This window comes from Heterodontus francisci, chromosome 48 (genome assembly GCF_036365525.1).
Source record: "Heterodontus francisci isolate sHetFra1 chromosome 48, sHetFra1.hap1, whole genome shotgun sequence".
Taxonomy (NCBI): domain Eukaryota; kingdom Metazoa; phylum Chordata; class Chondrichthyes; order Heterodontiformes; family Heterodontidae; genus Heterodontus; species Heterodontus francisci.
Window position 1 is genome coordinate 16407524 of NC_090418.1, and position 18651 is coordinate 16426174.

An 18651-nucleotide genomic window follows, 5' to 3' on the forward strand; every position below is an offset into this window, starting at 1 on the left:
AAGTCAATGCCTCGGCAACGGGGTTTGTGACGGGGAGCTGCACTGCAAATGGCCATACCTTGCTGAGCCCTCCAAATAGCAATGCATTTTCACGAGCAAATTGCAAGCACTGGACATTGTAATTTCCAGTCTGCATTCCGGCTTAATCTTTTCTCAGGCACACCTTCAGCTTCCCCACTAGTTGTTCTCAAGGTGTGGATGCTGTGCAACTCGGACAGTCCAGGCTGCAGCTTCTAATGTCACTGCTTGTGTTTGCCATTTCTCAGCACACTCTAGTTTGGCACACTTGCCAGATGATCAGTTTATAAACGTTGCAAGGCAGTGAAGCAAGAAACGATGACATGCACATTTGCTCGAGGGCAAGAAGACAATCGTTGTGACGCCTGCATTTGATGAAACCCTCTTGAATTTGTTGAAGCGCCCCTGCTGAATGCAGATTGCAAAGAAATGCTGTGCTCACGCCATTGTCCTGTGCAGTGCAGGCACTGAGGACACGGAACAAGCTGCAACGTCGCTCTGCTGCAGACGTGGATCAGGCTGATGTTGCAATTGGACATTGAAGCTCAATCCTCTTGATGAAGACAAGAAAGGCGCAGCAGCAGCATTTCAGCTCCATGTGCCGAACGCTTGTGTGTCCCAAATTTAACAGCAGCTGGGACAACAAGAATGCCGGTTCCACCGAGATTTGAACTCGGATCGCTGGATTCAAAGTCCAGAGTGCTCACCATTACACCATGGAACCAAGTGGCTGTCCTGTGCCAGGGCTACAGTCTTTTCTCCAACTCCCCTGGCATTCTCAGTCCCTGCAAGCATCCCTGACTGCACTTGAATGCAATATGTCGTCTGACGGAAAGCAGTGCATCCTTTCAATGGAAGATTTCACCAGCTGCACCGAGTGCAAGAGTGGATCACGTGGCAGGCAGCTGGCAGAAGAGTAGCAGTCAGACGGATGGCAATGGAAAGTGATCTGGGCGGAAACTTTTCCTCCTGAATTGGACCTTGTTGTGAAATTGCAAAAGCTGCCCTTTTTGCAAATGGAATCGCGCGGAGTGAGAAAATAAGGTGCCACCGAGATTTGAACTCGGATCGCTGGATTCAGAGCCCAGAGTGCTCACCATTACACCATGGAACCCAGAGGCAACTTTGCCTTTGCAAGTTGTCAATCAGACATAGCTTTCTCTTTTACAAAAGCACAGACGACATCGAACAGAACTGTGGAATGTTTCCTGCGCAGGAAGAGGCCAGACGCAATATCAGCAACCGCTTACATCTGCACAGCAGCCTTGGAGTAAGAAAATATCTGCAAGACACTTTGCAGCACTATCCGACATCATTTGCGGCGAGCCTCTTCAGAAGGATATATTTGCACAGCTGATCAAAAGCTTGATCCAATCCTTTGCTTTGAAAGAGCGCCTCAAACAAGGACAAAGAGCGAGAAAGGCCGTCGCTTTTAAGGAGGCAATTGCAGAGCTTAGCGAACAGGCAGCTGAAGGCACGGCCACCGACGCTATAATCGGGGCAGCCAAAGAGTTCAAGATGGGAGGAGCGCAGAGATTCTGCTAGCTTTGAACAGCTGAATGAGCTTACGGCGATACGCAGGGGCGAGGCGGCAAAGGAATTTTAAACAGGCATGGGAATTCGAAAAATCAGCGGTCGTCAGAGCGGTTGACAATGTCGTTGCGCCAACACAGGGTTGCTGGGTGAGCTGCACTAGGTGCCAATTAGGACCTGGGCAGCAGAGATTTCCATGAGCTCGCATTTACGGAGGGTGCAAACCGGAAGGATGTCCGCCGGCGTTTTGGAATAGTCAAGTCCACAGGTAACAGAGGCACGGATGAAGACGTCAGCAGCGGATCAGCTGAGGCAGGGACTTAGTCGCGTGACGTTGCAGAGGTGCAAGTAGGTGTCCTTGCTGATGGACCAGACGTGCGGGTGGCGGACCGGCTAAGGCTCAAGTGGGACACCGAGCTTTCCAATCGTGTGTCTCAGCGTCAGATAGCGGTCGGGAATGGGGATAAAGTCAATGCCTCGGCAACGGGGTTTGTGACGGGGAGCTGCACTGCAAATGGCCATACCTTGCTGAGCCCTCCAAATAGCAATGCATTTTCACGAGCAAATTGCAAGCACTGGACATTGTAATTTCCAGTCTGCATTCCGGCTTAATCTTTTCTCAGGCACACCTTCAGCTTCCCCACTAGTTGTTCTCAAGGTGTGGATGCTGTGCAACTCGGACAGTCCAGGCTGCAGCTTCTAATGTCACTGCTTGTGTTTGCCATTTCTCAGCACACTCTAGTTTGGCACACTTGCCAGATGATCAGTTTATAAACGTTGCAAGGCAGTGAAGCAAGAAACGATGACATGCACATTAGCTCGAGGGCAAGAAGACAATCGTTGTGACGCCTGCATTTGATGAAACCCTCTTGAATTTGTTGAAGCGCCCCTGCTGAATGCAGATTGCAAAGAAATGCTGTGCTCACGCCATTGTCCTGTGCAGTGCAGGCACTGAGGACACGGAACAAGCTGCAACGTCGCTCTGCTGCAGACGTGGATCAGGCTGATGTTGCAATTGGACATTGAAGCTCAATCCTCTTGATGAAGACAAGAAAGGCGCAGCAGCAGCATTTCAGCTCCATGTGCCGAACGCTTGTGTGTCCCAAATTTAACAGCAGCTGGGACAACAAGAATGCCGGTTCCACCGAGATTTGAACTCGGATCGCTGGATTCAAAGTCCAGAGTGCTCACCATTACACCATGGAACCAAGTGGCTGCCCTGTGCCAGGGCTACAGTCTTTTCTCCAACTCCCCTGGCATTCTCAGTCCCTGCAAGCATCCCTGACTGCACTTGAATGCAATATGTCGTCTGACGGAAAGCAGTGCATCCTTTCAATGGAAGATTTCACCAGCTGCACCGAGTGCAAGAGTGGATCACGGTGCAGGCAGCTGGCAGAAGAGTAGCAGTCAGACGGATGGCAATGGAAAGTGATCTGGGCGGAAACTTTTCCTCCTGAATTGGACTTTGTTGTGAAATTGCAAAAGCTGCCCTTTTTGCAAATGGAATCGCGCGGAGTGAGAAAATAAGGTGCCACCGAGATTTGAACTCGGATCGCTGGATTCAGAGCCCAGAGTGCTCACCATTACACCATGGAACCCAGAGGCAACTTTGCCTTTGCAAGTTGTCAATCAGACATAGCTTTCTCTTTTACAAAAGCACAGACGACATCGAACAGAACTGTGGAATGTTTCCTGCGCAGGAAGAGGCCAGACGCAATATCAGCAACCACTTACATCTGCACAGCAGCCTTGGAGTAAGAAAATATCTGCAAGACACTTTGCAGCACTATCCGACATCATTTGCGGCGAGCCTCTTCAGAAGGATATATTTGCACAGCTGATCAAAAGCTTGATCCAATCCTTTGCTTTGAAAGAGCGCCTCAAACAAGGACAAAGAGCGAGAAAGGCCGTCGCTTTTAAGGAGGCAATTGCAGAGCTTAGCGAACAGGCAGCTGAAGGCACGGCCACCGACGCTATAATCGGGGCAGCCAAAGAGTTCAAGATGGGAGGAGCGCAGAGATTCTGCTAGCTTTGAACAGCTGAATGAGCTTACGGCGATACGCAGGGGCGAGGCGGCAAAGGAATTTTAAACAGGCATGGGAATTCGAAAAATCAGCGGTCGTCAGAGCGGTTGACAATGTCGTTGCGCCAACACAGGGTTGCTGGGTGAGCTGCACTAGGTGCCAATTAGGACCTGGGCAGCAGAGATTTCCATGAGCTCGCATTTACGGAGGGTGCAAACCGGAAGGATGTCCGCCGGCGTTTTGGAATAGTCAAGTCCACAGGTAACAGAGGCACGGATGAAGACGTCAGCAGCGGATCAGCTGAGGCAGGGACTTAGTCGCGTGACGTTGCAGAGGTGCAAGTAGGTGTCCTTGCTGATGGACCAGACGTGCGGGTGGCGGACCGGCTAAGGCTCAAGTGGGACACCGAGCTTTCCAATCGTGTGTCTCAGCGTCAGATAGCGGTCGGGAATGGGGATAAAGTCAATGCCTCGGCAACGGGGTTTGTGACGGGGAGCTGCACTGCAAATGGCCATACCTTGCTGAGCCCTCCAAATAGCAATGCATTTTCACGAGCAAATTGCAAGCACTGGACATTGTAATTTCCAGTCTGCATTCCGGCTTAATCTTTTCTCAGGCACACCTTCAGCTTCCCCACTAGTTGTTCTCAAGGTGTGGATGCTGTGCAACTCGGACAGTCCAGGCTGCAGCTTCTAATGTCACTGCTTGTGTTTGCCATTTCTCAGCACACTCTAGTTTGGCACACTTGCCAGATGATCAGTTTATAAACGTTGCAAGGCAGTGAAGCAAGAAACGATGACATGCACATTTGCTCGAGGGCAAGAAGACAATCGTTTTGACGCCTGCATTTGATGAAACCCTCTTGAATTTGTTGAAGCGCCCCTGCTGAATGCAGATTGCAAAGAAATGCTGTGCTCACGCCATTGTCCTGTGCAGTGCAGGCACTGAGGACACGGAACAAGCTGCAACGTCGCTCTGCTGCAGACGTGGATCAGGCTGATGTTGCAATTGGACATTGAAGCTCAATCCTCTTGATGAAGACAAGAAAGGCGCAGCAGCAGCATTTCAGCTCCATGTGCCGAACGCTTGTGTGTCCCAAATTTAACAGCAGCTGGGACAACAAGAATGCCGGTTCCACCGAGATTTGAACTCGGATCGCTGGATTCAAAGTGCAGAGTGCTCACCATTACACCATGGAACCAAGTGGCTGTCCTGTGCCAGGGCTATAGTCTTTTCTCCAACTCCCCTGGCATTCTCAGTCCCTGCAAGCATCCCTGACTGCACTTGAATGCAATATGTCGTCTGACGGAAAGCAGTGCATCCTTTCAATGGAAGATTTCACCAGCTGCACCGAGTGCAAGAGTGGATCACGGTGCAGGCAGCTGGCAGAAGAGTAGCAGTCAGACGGATGGCAATGGAAAGTGATCTGGGTGGAAACTTTTCCTCCTGAATTGGACCTTGTTGTGAAATTGCAAAAGCTGCCCTTTTTGCAAATGGAATCGCGCGGAGTGAGAAAATAAGGTGCCACCGAGATTTGAACTCGGATCGCTGGATTCAGAGCCCAGAGTGCTCACCATTACACCATGGAACCCAGAGGCAACTTTGCCTTTGCAAGTTGTCAATCAGACATAGCTTTCTCTTTTACAAAAGCACAGACGACATCGAACAGAACTGTGGAATGTTTCCTGCGCAGGAAGAGGCCAGACGCAATATCAGCAACCGCTTACATCTGCACAGCAGCCTTGGAGTAAGAAAATATCTGCAAGACACTTTGCAGCACTATCCGACATCATTTGTGGCGAGCCTCTTCAGAAGGATATATTTGCACAGCTGATCAAAAGCTTGATCCAATCCTTTGCTTTGAAAGAGCGCCTCAAACAAGGACAAATAGCGAGAAAGGCCGTCGCTTTTAAGGAGGCAATTGCAGAGCTTAGCGAACAGGCAGCTGAAGGCACGGCCACCGACGCTATAATCGGGGCAGCCAAAGAGTTCAAGATGGGAGGAGCGCAGAGATTCTGCTAGCTTTGAACAGCTGAATGAGCTTACGGCGATACGCAGGTGCGAGGCGGCAAAGGAATTTTAAACAGGCATGGGAATTCGAAAAATCAGCGGTCGTCAGAGCGGTTGACAATGTCGTTGCGCCAACACAGGGTTGCTGGGTGAGCTGCACTAGGTGCCAATTAGGACCTGGGCAGCAGAGATTTCCATGAGCTCGCATTTACGGAGGGTGCAAACCGGAAGGATGTCCGCCGGCGTTTTGGAATAGTCAAGTCCACAGGTAACAGAGGCACGGATGAAGACGTCAGCAGCGGATCAGCTGAGGCAGGGACTTAGTCGCGTGACGTTGCAGAGGTGCAAGTAGGTGTCCTTGCTGATGGACAAGACGTGCGGGTGGCGGACCGGCTAAGGCTCAAGTGGGACACCGAGCTTTCCAATCGTGTGTCTCAGCGTCAGATAGCGGTCGGGAATGGGGATAAAGTCAATGCCTCGGCAACGGGGTTTGTGACGGGGAGCTGCACTGCAAATGGCCATACCTTGCTGAGCCCTCCAAATAGCAATGCATTTTCACGAGCAAATTGCAAGCACTGGACATTGTAATTTCCAGTCTGCATTCCGGCTTAATCTTTTCTCAGGCACACCTTCAGCTTCCCCACTAGTTGTTCTCAAGGTGTGGATGCTGTGCAACTCGGACAGTCCAGGCTGCAGCTTCTAATGTCACTGCTTGTGTTTGCCATTTCTCAGCACACTCTAGTTTGGCACACTTGCCAGATGATCAGTTTATAAACGTTGCAAGGCAGTGAAGCAAGAAACGATGACATGCACATTTGCTCGAGGGCAAGAAGACAATCGTTGTGACGCCTGCATTTGATGAAACCCTCTTGAATTTGTTGAAGCGCCCCTGCTGAATGCAGATTGCAAAGAAATGCTGTGCTCACGCCATTGTCCTGTGCAGTGCAGGCACTGAGGACACGGAACAAGCTGCAACGTCGCTCTGCTGCAGACGTGGATCAGGCTGATGTTGCAATTGGACATTGAAGCTCAATCCTCTTGATGAAGACAAGAAAGGCGCAGCAGCAGCATTTCAGCTCCATGTGCCGAACGCTTGTGTGTCCCAAATTTAACAGCAGCTGGGACAACAAGAATGCCGGTTCCACCGAGATTTGAACTCGGATCGCTGGATTCAAAGTCCAGAGTGCTCACCATTACACCATGGAACCAAGTGGCTGTCCTGTGCCAGGGCTACAGTCTTTTCTCCAACTCCCCTGGCATTCTCAGTCCCTGCAAGCATCCCTGACTGCACTTGAATGCAATATGTCGTCTGACGGAAAGCAGTGCATCCTTTCAATGGAAGATTTCACCAGCTGCACCGAGTGCAAGAGTGGATCACGGTGCAGGCAGCTGGCAGAAGAGTAGCAGTCAGACGGATGGCAATGGAAAGTGATCTGGGCGGAAACTTTTCCTCCTGAATTGGACCTTGTTGTGAAATTGCAAAAGCTGCCCTTTTTGCAAATGGAATCGCGCGGAGTGAGAAAATAAGGTGCCACCGAGATTTGAACTCGGATCGCTGGATTCAGAGCCCAGAGTGCTCACCATTACACCATGGAACCCAGAGGCAACTTTGCCTTTGCAAGTTGTCAATCAGACATAGCTTTCTCTTTTACAAAAGCACAGACGACATCGAACAGAACTGTGGAATGTTTCCTGCGCAGGAAGAGGCCAGACGCAATATCAGCAACCGCTTACATCTGCACAGCAGCCTTGGAGTAAGAAAATATCTGCAAGACACTTTGCAGCACTATCCGACATCATTTGTGGCGAGCCTCTTCAGAAGGATATATTTGCACAGCTGATCAAAAGCTTGATCCAATCCTTTGCTTTGAAAGAGCGCCTCAAACAAGGACAAATAGCGAGAAAGGCCGTCGCTTTTAAGGAGGCAATTGCAGAGCTTAGCGAACAGGCAGCTGAAGGCACGGCCACCGACGCTATAATCGGGGCAGCCAAAGAGTTCAAGATGGGAGGAGCGCAGAGATTCTGCTAGCTTTGAACAGCTGAATGAGCTTACGGCGATACGCAGGTGCGAGGCGGCAAAGGAATTTTAAACAGGCATGGGAATTCGAAAAATCAGCGGTCGTCAGAGCGGTTGACAATGTCGTTGCGCCAACACAGGGTTGCTGGGTGAGCTGCACTAGGTGCCAATTAGGACCTGGGCAGCAGAGATTTCCATGAGCTCGCATTTACGGAGGGTGCAAACCGGAAGGATGTCCGCCGGCGTTTTGGAATAGTCAAGTCCACAGGTAACAGAGGCACGGATGAAGACGTCAGCAGCGGATCAGCTGAGGCAGGGACTTAGTCGCGTGACGTTGCAGAGGTGCAAGTAGGTGTCCTTGCTGATGGACCAGACGTGCGGGTGGCGGACCGGCTAAGGCTCAAGTGGGACACCGAGCTTTCCAATCGTGTGTCTCAGCGTCAGATAGCGGTCGGGAATGGGGATAAAGTCAATGCCTCGGCAACGGGGTTTGTGACGGGGAGCTGCACTGCAAATGGCCATACCTTGCTGAGCCCTCCAAATAGCAATGCATTTTCACGAGCAAATTGCAAGCACTGGACATTGTAATTTCCAGTCTGCATTCCGGCTTAATCTTTTCTCAGGCACACCTTCAGCTTCCCCACTAGTTGTTCTCAAGGTGTGGATGCTGTGCAACTCGGACAGTCCAGGCTGCAGCTTCTAATGTCACTGCTTGTGTTTGCCATTTCTCAGCACACTCTAGTTTGGCACACTTGCCAGATGATCAGTTTATAAACGTTGCAAGGCAGTGAAGCAAGAAACGATGACATGCACATTTGCTCGAGGGCAAGAAGACAATCGTTGTGACGCCTGCATTTGATGAAACCCTCTTGAATTTGTTGAAGCGCCCCTGCTGAATGCAGATTGCAAAGAAATGCTGTGCTCACGCCATTGTCCTGTGCAGTGCAGGCACTGAGGACACGGAACAAGCTGCAACGTCGCTCTGCTGCAGACGTGGATCAGGCTGATGTTGCAATTGGACATTGAAGCTCAATCCTCTTGATGAAGACAAGAAAGGCGCAGCAGCAGCATTTCAGCTCCATGTGCCGAACGCTTGTGTGTCCCAAATTTAACAGCAGCTGGGACAACAAGAATGCCGGTTCCACCGAGATTTGAACTCGGATCGCTGGATTCAAAGTCCAGAGTGCTCACCATTACACCATGGAACCAAGTGGCTGTCCTGTGCCAGGGCTACAGTCTTTTCTCCAACTCCCCTGGCATTCTCAGTCCCTGCAAGCATCCCTGACTGCACTTGAATGCAATATGTCGTCTGACGGAAAGCAGTGCATCCTTTCAATGGAAGATTTCACCAGCTGCACCGAGTGCAAGAGTGGATCACGGTGCAGGCAGCTGGCAGAAGAGTAGCAGTCAGACGGATGGCAATGGAAAGTGATCTGGGCGGAAACTTTTCCTCCTAAATTGGACCTTGTTGTGAAATTGCAGAAGCTGCCCTTTTTGCAAATGGAATCGCGCGGAGTGAGAAAATAAGGTTCCACCGAGATTTGAACTCGGATCGCTGGATTCAGAGCCCAGAGTGCTCACCATTACACCATGGAACCCAGAGGCAACTTTGTCTTTGCAAGTTGTCAATCAGACATAGCTTTCTCTTTTACAAAAGCACAGACGACATCGAACAGAACTGTGGAATGTTTCCTGCGCAGGAAGAGGCCAGACGCAATATCAGCAACCACTTACATCTGCACAGCAGCCTTGGAGTAAGAAAATATCTGCAAGACACTTTGCAGCACTATCCGACATCATTTGCGGCGAGCCTCTTCAGAAGGATATATTTGCACAGCTGATCAAAAGCTTGATCCAATCCTTTGCTTTGAAAGAGCGCCTCAAACAAGGACAAAGAGCGAGAAAGGCCGTCGCTTTTAAGGAGGCAATTGCAGAGCTTAGCGAACAGGCAGCTGAAGGCACGGCCACCGACGCTATAATCGGGGCAGCCAAAGAGTTCAAGATGGGAGGAGCGCAGAGATTCTGCTAGCTTTGAACAGCTGAATGAGCTTACGGCGATACGCAGGGGCGAGGCGGCAAAGGAATTTTAAACAGGCATGGGAATTCGAAAAATCAGCGGTCGTCAGAGCGGTTGACAATGTCGTTGCGCCAACACAGGGTTGCTGGGTGAGCTGCACTAGGTGCCAATTAGGACCTGGGCAGCAGAGATTTCCATGAGCTCGCATTTACGGAGGGTGCAAACCGGAAGGATGTCCGCCGGCGTTTTGGAATAGTCAAGTCCACAGGTAACAGAGGCACGGATGAAGACGTCAGCAGCGGATCAGCTGAAGCAGGGACTTAGTCGCGTGACGTTGCAGAGGTGCAAGTAGGTGTCCTTGCTGATGGACCAGACGTGCGGGTGGCGGACCGGCTAAGGCTCAAGTGGGACACCGAGCTTTCCAATCGTGTGTCTCAGCGTCAGATAGCGGTCGGGAATGGGGATAAAGTCAATGCCTCGGCAACGGGGTTTGTGACGGGGAGCTGCACTGCAAATGGCCATACCTTGCTGAGCCCTCCAAATAGCAATGCATTTTCACGAGCAAATTGCAAGCACTGGACATTGTAATTTCCAGTCTGCATTCCGGCTTAATCTTTTCTCAGGCACACCTTCAGCTTCCCCACTAGTTGTTCTCAAGGTGTGGATGCTGTGCAACTCGGACAGTCCAGGCTGCAGCTTCTAATGTCACTGCTTGTGTTTGCCATTTCTCAGCACACTCTAGTTTGGCACACTTGCCAGATGATCAGTTTATAAACGTTGCAAGGCAGTGAAGCAAGAAACGATGACATGCACATTTGCTCGAGGGCAAGAAGACAATCGTTGTGACGCCTGCATTTGATGAAACCCTCTTGAATTTGTTGAAGCGCCCCTGCTGAATGCAGATTGCAAAGAAATGCTGTGCTCACGCCATTGTCCTGTGCAGTGCAGGCACTGAGGACACGGAACAAGCTGCAACGTCGCTCTGCTGCAGACGTGGATCAGGCTGATGTTGCAATTGGACATTGAAGCTCAATCCTCTTGATGAAGACAAGAAAGGCGCAGCAGCAGCATTTCAGCTCCATGTGCCGAACGCTTGTGTGTCCCAAATTTAACAGCAGCTGGGACAACAAGAATGCCGGTTCCACCGAGATTTGAACTCGGATCGCTGGATTCAAAGTCCAGAGTGCTCACCATTACACCATGGAACCAAGTGGCTGTCCTGTGCCAGGGCTACAGTCTTTTCTCCAACTCCCCTGGCATTCTCAGTCCCTGCAAGCATCCCTGACTGCACTTGAATGTAATATGTCGTCTGACGGAAAGCAGTGCATCCTTCAAATGGAAGATTTCACCAGCTGCACCGAGTGCAAGAGTGGATCACGTGGCAGGCAGCTGGCATAAGAGTAGCAGTCAGACGGATGGCAATGGAAAGTGATCTGGGCGGAAAATTTTCCTCCTGAATTGGACCTTGTTGTGAAATTGCAGAAGCTGCCCTTTTTGCAAATGGAATCGCGCGGAGTGAGAAAATAAGGTTCCACCGAGATTTGAACTCGGATCGCTGGATTCAGAGCCCAGAGTGCTCACCATTACACCATGGAACCCAGAGGCAACTTTGCCTTTGCAAGTTGTCAATCAGACATAGCTTTCTCTTTTACAAAAGCACAGACGACATCGAACAGAACTGTGGAATGTTTCCTGCGCAGGAAGAGGCCAGACGCAATATCAGCAACCACTTACATCTGCACAGCAGCCTTGGAGTAAGAAAATATCTGCAAGACACTTTGCAGCACTATCCGACATCATTTGCGGCGAGCCTCTTCAGAAGGATATATTTGCACAGCTGATCAAAAGCTTGATCCAATCCTTTGCTTTGAAAGAGCGCCTCAAACAAGGACAAAGAGCGAGAAAGGCCGTCGCTTTTAAGGAGGCAATTGCAGAGCTTAGCGAACAGGCAGCTGAAGGCACGGCCACCGACGCTATAATCGGGGCAGCCAAAGAGTTCAAGATGGGAGGAGCGCAGAGATTCTGCTAGCTTTGAACAGCTGAATGAGCTTACGGCGATACGCAGGGGCGAGGCGGCAAAGGAATTTTAAACAGGCATGGGAATTCGAAAAATCAGCGGTCGTCAGAGCGGTTGACAATGTCGTTGCGCCAACACAGGGTTGCTGGGTGAGCTGCACTAGGTGCCAATTAGGACCTGGGCAGCAGAGATTTCCATGAGCTCGCATTTACGGAGGGTGCAAACCGGAAGGATGTCCGCCGGCGTTTTGGAATAGTCAAGTCCACAGGTAACAGAGGCACGGATGAAGACGTCAGCAGCGGATCAGCTGAGGCAGGGACTTAGTCGCGTGACGTTGCAGAGGTGCAAGTAGGTGTCCTTGCTGATGGACCAGACGTGCGGGTGGCGGACCGGCTAAGGCTCAAGTGGGACACCGAGCTTTCCAATCGTGTGTCTCAGCGTCAGATAGCGGTCGGGAATGGGGATAAAGTCAATGCCTCGGCAACGGGGTTTGTGACGGGGAGCTGCACTGCAAATGGCCATACCTTGCTGAGCCCTCCAAATAGCAATGCATTTTCACGAGCAAATTGCAAGCACTGGACATTGTAATTTCCAGTCTGCATTCCGGCTTAATCTTTTCTCAGGCACACCTTCAGCTTCCCCACTAGTTGTTCTCAAGGTGTGGATGCTGTGCAACTCGGACAGTCCAGGCTGCAGCTTCTAATGTCACTGCTTGTGTTTGCCATTTCTCAGCACACTCTAGTTTGGCACACTTGCCAGATGATCAGTTTATAAACGTTGCAAGGCAGTGAAGCAAGAAACGATGACATGCACATTTGCTCGAGGGCAAGAAGACAATCGTTGTGACACCTGCATTTGATGAAACCCTCTTGAATTTGTTGAAGCGCCCCTGCTGAATGCAGATTGCAAAGAAATGCTGTGCTCACGCCATTGTCCTGTGCAGTGCAGGCACTGAGGACACGGAACAAGCTGCAACGTCGCTCTGCTGCAGACGTGGATCAGGCTGATGTTGCAATTGGACATTGAAGCTCAATCCTCTTGATGAAGACAAGAAAGGCGCAGCAGCAGCATTTCAGCTCCATGTGCCGAACGCTTGTGTGTCCCAAATTTAACAGCAGCTGGGACAACAAGAATGCCGGTTCCACCGAGATTTGAACTCGGATCGCTGAATTCAAAGTCCAGAGTGCTCACCATTACACCATGGAACCAAGTGGCTGTCCTGTGCCAGGGCTACAGTCTTTTCTCCAACTCCCCTGGCATTCTCAGTCCCTGCAAGCATCCCTGACTGCACTTGAATGCAATATGTCGTCTGACGGAAAGCAGTGCATCCTTTCAATGGAAGATTTCACCAGCTGCACCGAGTGCAAGAGTGGATCACGGTGCAGGCAGCTGGCAGAAGAGTAGCAGTCAGACGGATGGCAATGGAAAGTGATCTGGGCGGAAACTTTTCCTCCTGAATTGGACCTTGTTGTGAAATTGCAAAAGCTGCCCTTTTTGCAAATGGAATCGCGCGGAGTGAGAAAATAAGGTGCCACCGAGATTTGAACTCGGATCGCTGGATTCAGAGCCCAGAGTGCTCACCATTACACCATGGAACCCAGAGGCAACTTTGTCTTTGCAAGTTGTCAATCAGACATAGCTTTCTCTTTTACAAAAGCACAGACGACATCGAACAGAACTGTGGAATGTTTCCTGCGCAGGAAGAGGCCAGACGCAATATCAGCAACCGCTTACATCTGCACAGCAGCCTTGGAGTAAGAAAATATCTGCAAGACACTTTGCAGCACTATCCGACATCATTTGTGGCGAGCCTCTTCAGAAGGATATATTTGCACAGCTGATCAAAAGCTTGATCCAATCCTTTGCTTTGAAAGAGCGCCTCAAACAAGGACAAATAGCGAGAAAGGCCGTCGCTTTTAAGGAGGCAATTGCAGAGCTTAGCGAACAGGCAGCTGAAGGCACGGCCACCGACGCTATAATCGGGGCAGCCAAAGAGTTCAAGATGGGAGGAGCGCAGAGATTCTGCTAGCTTTGAACAGCTGAATGAGCTTACGGCGATACGCAGGTGCGAGGCGGCAAAGGAATTTTAAACAGGCATGGGAATTCAAAAAATCAGCGGTCGTCAGAGCGGTTGACAATGTCGTTGCGCCAACACAGGGTTGCTGGGTGAGCTGCACTAGGTGCCAATTAGGACCTGGGCAGCAGAGATTTCCATGAGCTCGCATTTACGGAGGGTGCAAACCGGAAGGATGTCCGCCGGCGTTTTGGAATAGTCAAGTCCACAGGTAACAGAGGCACGGATGAAGACGTCAGCAGCGGATCAGCTGAGGCAGGGACTTAGTCGCGTGACGTTGCAGAGGTGCAAGTAGGTGTCCTTGCTGATGGACCAGACGTGCGGGTGGCGGACCGGCTAAGGCTCAAGTGGGACACCGAGCTTTCCAATCGTGTGTCTCAGCGTCAGATAGCGGTCGGGAATGGGGATAAAGTCAATGCCTCGGCAACGGGGTTTGTGACGGGGAGCTGCACTGCAAATGGCCATACCTTGCTGAGCCCTCCAAATAGCAATGCATTTTCACGAGCAAATTGCAAGCACTGGACATTGTAATTTCCAGTCTGCATTCCGGCTTAATCTTTTCTCAGGCACACCTTCAGCTTCCCCACTAGTTGTTCTCAAGGTGTGGATGCTGTGCAACTCGGACAGTCCAGGCTGCAGCTTCTAATGTCACTGCTTGTGTTTGCCATTTCTCAGCACACTCTAGTTTGGCACACTTGCCAGATGATCAGTTTATAAACGTTGCAAGGCAGTGAAGCAAGAAACGATGACATGCACATTTGCTCGAGGGCAAGAAGACAATCGTTGTGACGCCTGCATTTGATGAAACCCTCTTGAATTTGTTGAAGCGCCCCTGCTGAATGCAGATTGCAAAGAAATGCTGTGCTCACGCCATTGTCCTGTGCAGTGCAGGCACTGAGGACACGGAACAAGCTGCAACGTCGCTCTGCTGCAGACGTGGATCAGGCTGATGTTGCAATTGGACATTGAAGCTCAATCCTCTTGATGAAGACAAGAAAGGCGCAGCAGCAGCATTTCAGCTCCATGTGCCGAACGCTTGTGTGTCCCAAATTTAACAGCAGCTGGGACAACAAGAATGCCGGTTCCACCGAGATTTGAACTCGGATCGCTGGATTCAAAGTCCAGAGTGCTCACCATTACACCATGGAACCAAGTGGCTGCCCTGTGCCAGGGCTACAGTCTTTTCTCCAACTCCCCTGGCATTCTCAGTCCCTGCAAGCATCCCTGACTGCACTTGAATGCAATATGTCGTCTGACGGAAAGCAGTGCATCCTTTCAATGGAAGATTTCACCAGCTGCACCGAGTGCAAGAGTGGATCACGGTGCAGGCAGCTGGCAGAAGAGTAGCAGTCAGACGGATGGCAATGGAAAGTGATCTGGGCGGAAACTTTTCCTCCTGAATTGGACTTTGTTGTGAAATTGCAAAAGCTGCCCTTTTTGCAAATGGAATCGCGCGGAGTGAGAAAATAAGGTGCCACCGAGATTTGAACTCGGATCGCTGGATTCAGAGCCCAGAGTGCTCACCATTACACCATGGAACCCAGAGGCAACTTTGCCTTTGCAAGTTGTCAATCAGACATAGCTTTCTCTTTTACAAAAGCACAGACGACATCGAACAGAACTGTGGAATGTTTCCTGCGCAGGAAGAGGCCAGACGCAATATCAGCAACCACTTACATCTGCACAGCAGCCTTGGAGTAAGAAAATATCTGCAAGACACTTTGCAGCACTATCCGACATCATTTGCGGCGAGCCTCTTCAGAAGGATATATTTGCACAGCTGATCAAAAGCTTGATCCAATCCTTTGCTTTGAAAGAGCGCCTCAAACAAGGACAAAGAGCGAGAAAGGCCGTCGCTTTTAAGGAGGCAATTGCAGAGCTTAGCGAACAGGCAGCTGAAGGCACGGCCACCGACGCTATAATCGGGGCAGCCAAAGAGTTCAAGATGGGAGGAGCGCAGAGATTCTGCTAGCTTTGAACAGCTGAATGAGCTTACGGCGATACGCAGGGGCGAGGCGGCAAAGGAATTTTAAACAGGCATGGGAATTCGAAAAATCAGCGGTCGTCAGAGCGGTTGACAATGTCGTTGCGCCAACACAGGGTTGCTGGGTGAGCTGCACTAGGTGCCAATTAGGACCTGGGCAGCAGAGATTTCCATGAGCTCGCATTTACGGAGGGTGCAAACCGGAAGGATGTCCGCCGGCGTTTTGGAATAGTCAAGTCCACAGGTAACAGAGGCACGGATGAAGACGTCAGCAGCGGATCAGCTGAGGCAGGGACTTAGTCGCGTGACGTTGCAGAGGTGCAAGTAGGTGTCCTTGCTGATGGACCAGACGTGCGGGTGGCGGACCGGCTAAGGCTCAAGTGGGACACCGAGCTTTCCAATCGTGTGTCTCAGCGTCAGATAGCGGTCGGGAATGGGGATAAAGTCAATGCCTCGGCAACGGGGTTTGTGACGGGGAGCTGCACTGCAAATGGCCATACCTTGCTGAGCCCTCCAAATAGCAATGCATTTTCACGAGCAAATTGCAAGCACTGGACATTGTAATTTCCAGTCTGCATTCCGGCTTAATCTTTTCTCAGGCACACCTTCAGCTTCCCCACTAGTTGTTCTCAAGGTGTGGATGCTGTGCAACTCGGACAGTCCAGGCTGCAGCTTCTAATGTCACTGCTTGTGTTTGCCATTTCTCAGCACACTCTAGTTTGGCACACTTGCCAGATGATCAGTTTATAAACGTTGCAAGGCAGTGAAGCAAGAAACGATGACATGCACATTTGCTCGAGGGCAAGAAGACAATCGTTTTGACGCCTGCATTTGATGAAACCCTCTTGAATTTGTTGAAGCGCCCCTGCTGAATGCAGATTGCAAAGAAATGCTGTGCTCACGCCATTGTCCTGTGCAGTGCAGGCACTGAGGACACGGAACAAGCTGCAACGTCGCTCTGCTGCAGACGTGGATCAGGCTGATGTTGCAATTGGACATTGAAGCTCAATCCTCTTGATGAAGACAAGAAAGGCGCAGCAGCAGCATTTCAGCTCCATGTGCCGAACGCTTGTGTGTCCCAAATTTAACAGCAGCTGGGACAACAAGAATGCCGGTTCCACCGAGATTTGAACTCGGATCGCTGGATTCAAAGTCCAGAGTGCTCACCATTACACCATGGAACCAAGTGGCTGTCCTGTGCCAGGGCTACAGTCTTTTCTCCAACTCCCCTGGCATTCTCAGTCCCTGCAAGCATCCCTGACTGCACTTGAATGCAATATGTCGTCTGACGGAAAGCAGTGCATCCTTTCAATGGAAGATTTCACCAGCTGCACCGAGTGCAAGAGTGGATCACGGTGCAGGCAGCTGGCAGAAGAGTAGCAGTCAGACGGATGGCAATGGAAAGTGATCTGGGCGGAAACTTTTCCTCCTGAATTGGACCTTGTTGTGAAATTGCAAAAGCTGCCCTTTTTGCAAATGGAATCGCGCGGAGTGAGAAAATAAGGTTCCACCGAGATTTGAACTCGGATCGCTGGATTCAGAGCCCAGAGTGCTCACCATTACACCATGGAACCCAGAGGCAACTTTGCCTTTGCAAGTTGTCAATCAGACATAGCTTTCTCTTTTACAAAAGCACAGACGACATCGAACAGAACTGTGGAATGTTTCCTGCGCAGGAAGAGGCCAGACGCAATATCAGCAACCGCTTACATCTGCACAGCAGCCTTGGAGTAAGAAAATATCTGCAAGACACTTTGCAGCACTATCCGACATCATTTGTGGCGAGCCTCTTCAGAAGGATATATTTGCACAGCTGATCAAAAGCTTGATCCAATCCTTTGCTTTGAAAGAGCGCCTCAAACAAGGACAAATAGCGAGAAAGGCCGTCGCTTTTAAGGAGGCAATTGCAGAGCTTAGCGAACAGGCAGCTGAAGGCACGGCCACCGACGCTATAATCGGGGCAGCCAAAGAGTTCAAGATGGGAGGAGCGCAGAGATTCTGCTAGCTTTGAACAGCTGAATGAGCTTACGGCGATACGCAGGTGCGAGGCGGCAAAGGAATTTTAAACAGGCATGGGAATTCGAAAAATCAGCGGTCGTCAGAGCGGTTGACAATGTCGTTGCGCCAACACAGGGTTGCTGGGTGAGCTGCACTAGGTGCCAATTAGGACCTGGGCAGCAGAGATTTCCATGAGCTCGCATTTACGGAGGGTGCAAACCGGAAGGATGTCCGCCGGCGTTTTGGAATAGTCAAGTCCACAGGTAACAGAGGCACGGATGAAGACGTCAGCAGCGGATCAGCTGAGGCAGGGACTTAGTCGCGTGACGTTGCAGAGGTGCAAGTAGGTGTCCTTGCTGATGGACCAGACGTGCGGGTGGCGGACCGGCTAAGGCTCAAGTGGGACACCGAGCTTTCCAATCGTGTGTCTCAGCGTCAGATAGCGGTCGGGAATGGGGATAAAGTCAATGCCTCGGCAACGGGGTTTGTGACGGGGAGCTGCACTGCAAATGGCCATACCTTGCTGAGCCCTCCAAATAGCAATGCATTTTCACGAGCAAATTGCAAGCACTGGACATTGTAATTTCCAGTCTGCATTCCGGCTTAATCTTTTCTCAGGCACACCTTCAGCTTCCCCACTAGTTGTTCTCAAGGTGTGGATGCTGTGCAACTCGGACAGTCCAGGCTGCAGCTTCTAATGTCACTGCTTGTGTTTGCCATTTCTCAGCACACTCTAGTTTGGCACACTTGCCAGATGATCAGTTTATAAACGTTGCAAGGCAGTGAAGCAAGAAACGATGACATGCACATTTGCTCGAGGGCAAGAAGACAATCGTTGTGACGCCTGCATTTGATGAAACCCTCTTGAATTTGTTGAAGCGCCCCTGCTGAATGCAGATTGCAAAGAAATGCTGTGCTCACGCCATTGTCCTGTGCAGTGCAGGCACTGAGGACACGGA

The 18651-nt window shown here is 50.7% G+C and overlaps 18 non-coding genes across 18 annotated transcripts; all 18 read right to left on the minus strand.

Annotated features, from left to right (window-relative positions):
• Window positions 1–670: 670 nt before the first annotated feature.
• Window positions 671–742, minus strand: trnaq-uug (transfer RNA glutamine (anticodon UUG)). The gene has a single exon. It is a non-coding gene; the product is annotated as a tRNA-Gln (tRNA).
• Window positions 743–1060: 318 nt separating this feature from the next.
• Window positions 1061–1132, minus strand: trnaq-cug (transfer RNA glutamine (anticodon CUG)). Its single transcript has one exon. It is a non-coding gene; the product is annotated as a tRNA-Gln (tRNA).
• Window positions 1133–2687: 1555 nt separating this feature from the next.
• Window positions 2688–2759, minus strand: trnaq-uug (transfer RNA glutamine (anticodon UUG)). Its single transcript has one exon. It is a non-coding gene; the product is annotated as a tRNA-Gln (tRNA).
• Window positions 2760–3077: 318 nt separating this feature from the next.
• trnaq-cug (transfer RNA glutamine (anticodon CUG)) lies at window positions 3078–3149 on the minus strand. The gene has a single exon. It is a non-coding gene; the product is annotated as a tRNA-Gln (tRNA).
• Window positions 3150–4704: 1555 nt separating this feature from the next.
• trnaq-uug (transfer RNA glutamine (anticodon UUG)) lies at window positions 4705–4776 on the minus strand. The gene has a single exon. It is a non-coding gene; the product is annotated as a tRNA-Gln (tRNA).
• Window positions 4777–5094: 318 nt separating this feature from the next.
• On the minus strand, window positions 5095–5166 carry trnaq-cug (transfer RNA glutamine (anticodon CUG)). The gene has a single exon. It is a non-coding gene; the product is annotated as a tRNA-Gln (tRNA).
• A 1555-nt stretch (window positions 5167–6721) lies between these two features.
• trnaq-uug (transfer RNA glutamine (anticodon UUG)) lies at window positions 6722–6793 on the minus strand. The gene has a single exon. It is a non-coding gene; the product is annotated as a tRNA-Gln (tRNA).
• A 318-nt stretch (window positions 6794–7111) lies between these two features.
• trnaq-cug (transfer RNA glutamine (anticodon CUG)) lies at window positions 7112–7183 on the minus strand. Its single transcript has one exon. It is a non-coding gene; the product is annotated as a tRNA-Gln (tRNA).
• Window positions 7184–8738: 1555 nt separating this feature from the next.
• Window positions 8739–8810, minus strand: trnaq-uug (transfer RNA glutamine (anticodon UUG)). The gene has a single exon. It is a non-coding gene; the product is annotated as a tRNA-Gln (tRNA).
• Window positions 8811–9128: 318 nt separating this feature from the next.
• Window positions 9129–9200, minus strand: trnaq-cug (transfer RNA glutamine (anticodon CUG)). Its single transcript has one exon. It is a non-coding gene; the product is annotated as a tRNA-Gln (tRNA).
• Window positions 9201–10755: 1555 nt separating this feature from the next.
• On the minus strand, window positions 10756–10827 carry trnaq-uug (transfer RNA glutamine (anticodon UUG)). Its single transcript has one exon. It is a non-coding gene; the product is annotated as a tRNA-Gln (tRNA).
• Window positions 10828–11145: 318 nt separating this feature from the next.
• Window positions 11146–11217, minus strand: trnaq-cug (transfer RNA glutamine (anticodon CUG)). Its single transcript has one exon. It is a non-coding gene; the product is annotated as a tRNA-Gln (tRNA).
• Window positions 11218–12772: 1555 nt separating this feature from the next.
• On the minus strand, window positions 12773–12844 carry trnaq-uug (transfer RNA glutamine (anticodon UUG)). The gene has a single exon. It is a non-coding gene; the product is annotated as a tRNA-Gln (tRNA).
• A 318-nt stretch (window positions 12845–13162) lies between these two features.
• trnaq-cug (transfer RNA glutamine (anticodon CUG)) lies at window positions 13163–13234 on the minus strand. Its single transcript has one exon. It is a non-coding gene; the product is annotated as a tRNA-Gln (tRNA).
• Window positions 13235–14789: 1555 nt separating this feature from the next.
• On the minus strand, window positions 14790–14861 carry trnaq-uug (transfer RNA glutamine (anticodon UUG)). Its single transcript has one exon. It is a non-coding gene; the product is annotated as a tRNA-Gln (tRNA).
• A 318-nt stretch (window positions 14862–15179) lies between these two features.
• Window positions 15180–15251, minus strand: trnaq-cug (transfer RNA glutamine (anticodon CUG)). The gene has a single exon. It is a non-coding gene; the product is annotated as a tRNA-Gln (tRNA).
• A 1555-nt stretch (window positions 15252–16806) lies between these two features.
• trnaq-uug (transfer RNA glutamine (anticodon UUG)) lies at window positions 16807–16878 on the minus strand. Its single transcript has one exon. It is a non-coding gene; the product is annotated as a tRNA-Gln (tRNA).
• Window positions 16879–17196: 318 nt separating this feature from the next.
• trnaq-cug (transfer RNA glutamine (anticodon CUG)) lies at window positions 17197–17268 on the minus strand. Its single transcript has one exon. It is a non-coding gene; the product is annotated as a tRNA-Gln (tRNA).
• Window positions 17269–18651: the final 1383 nt, after the last annotated feature.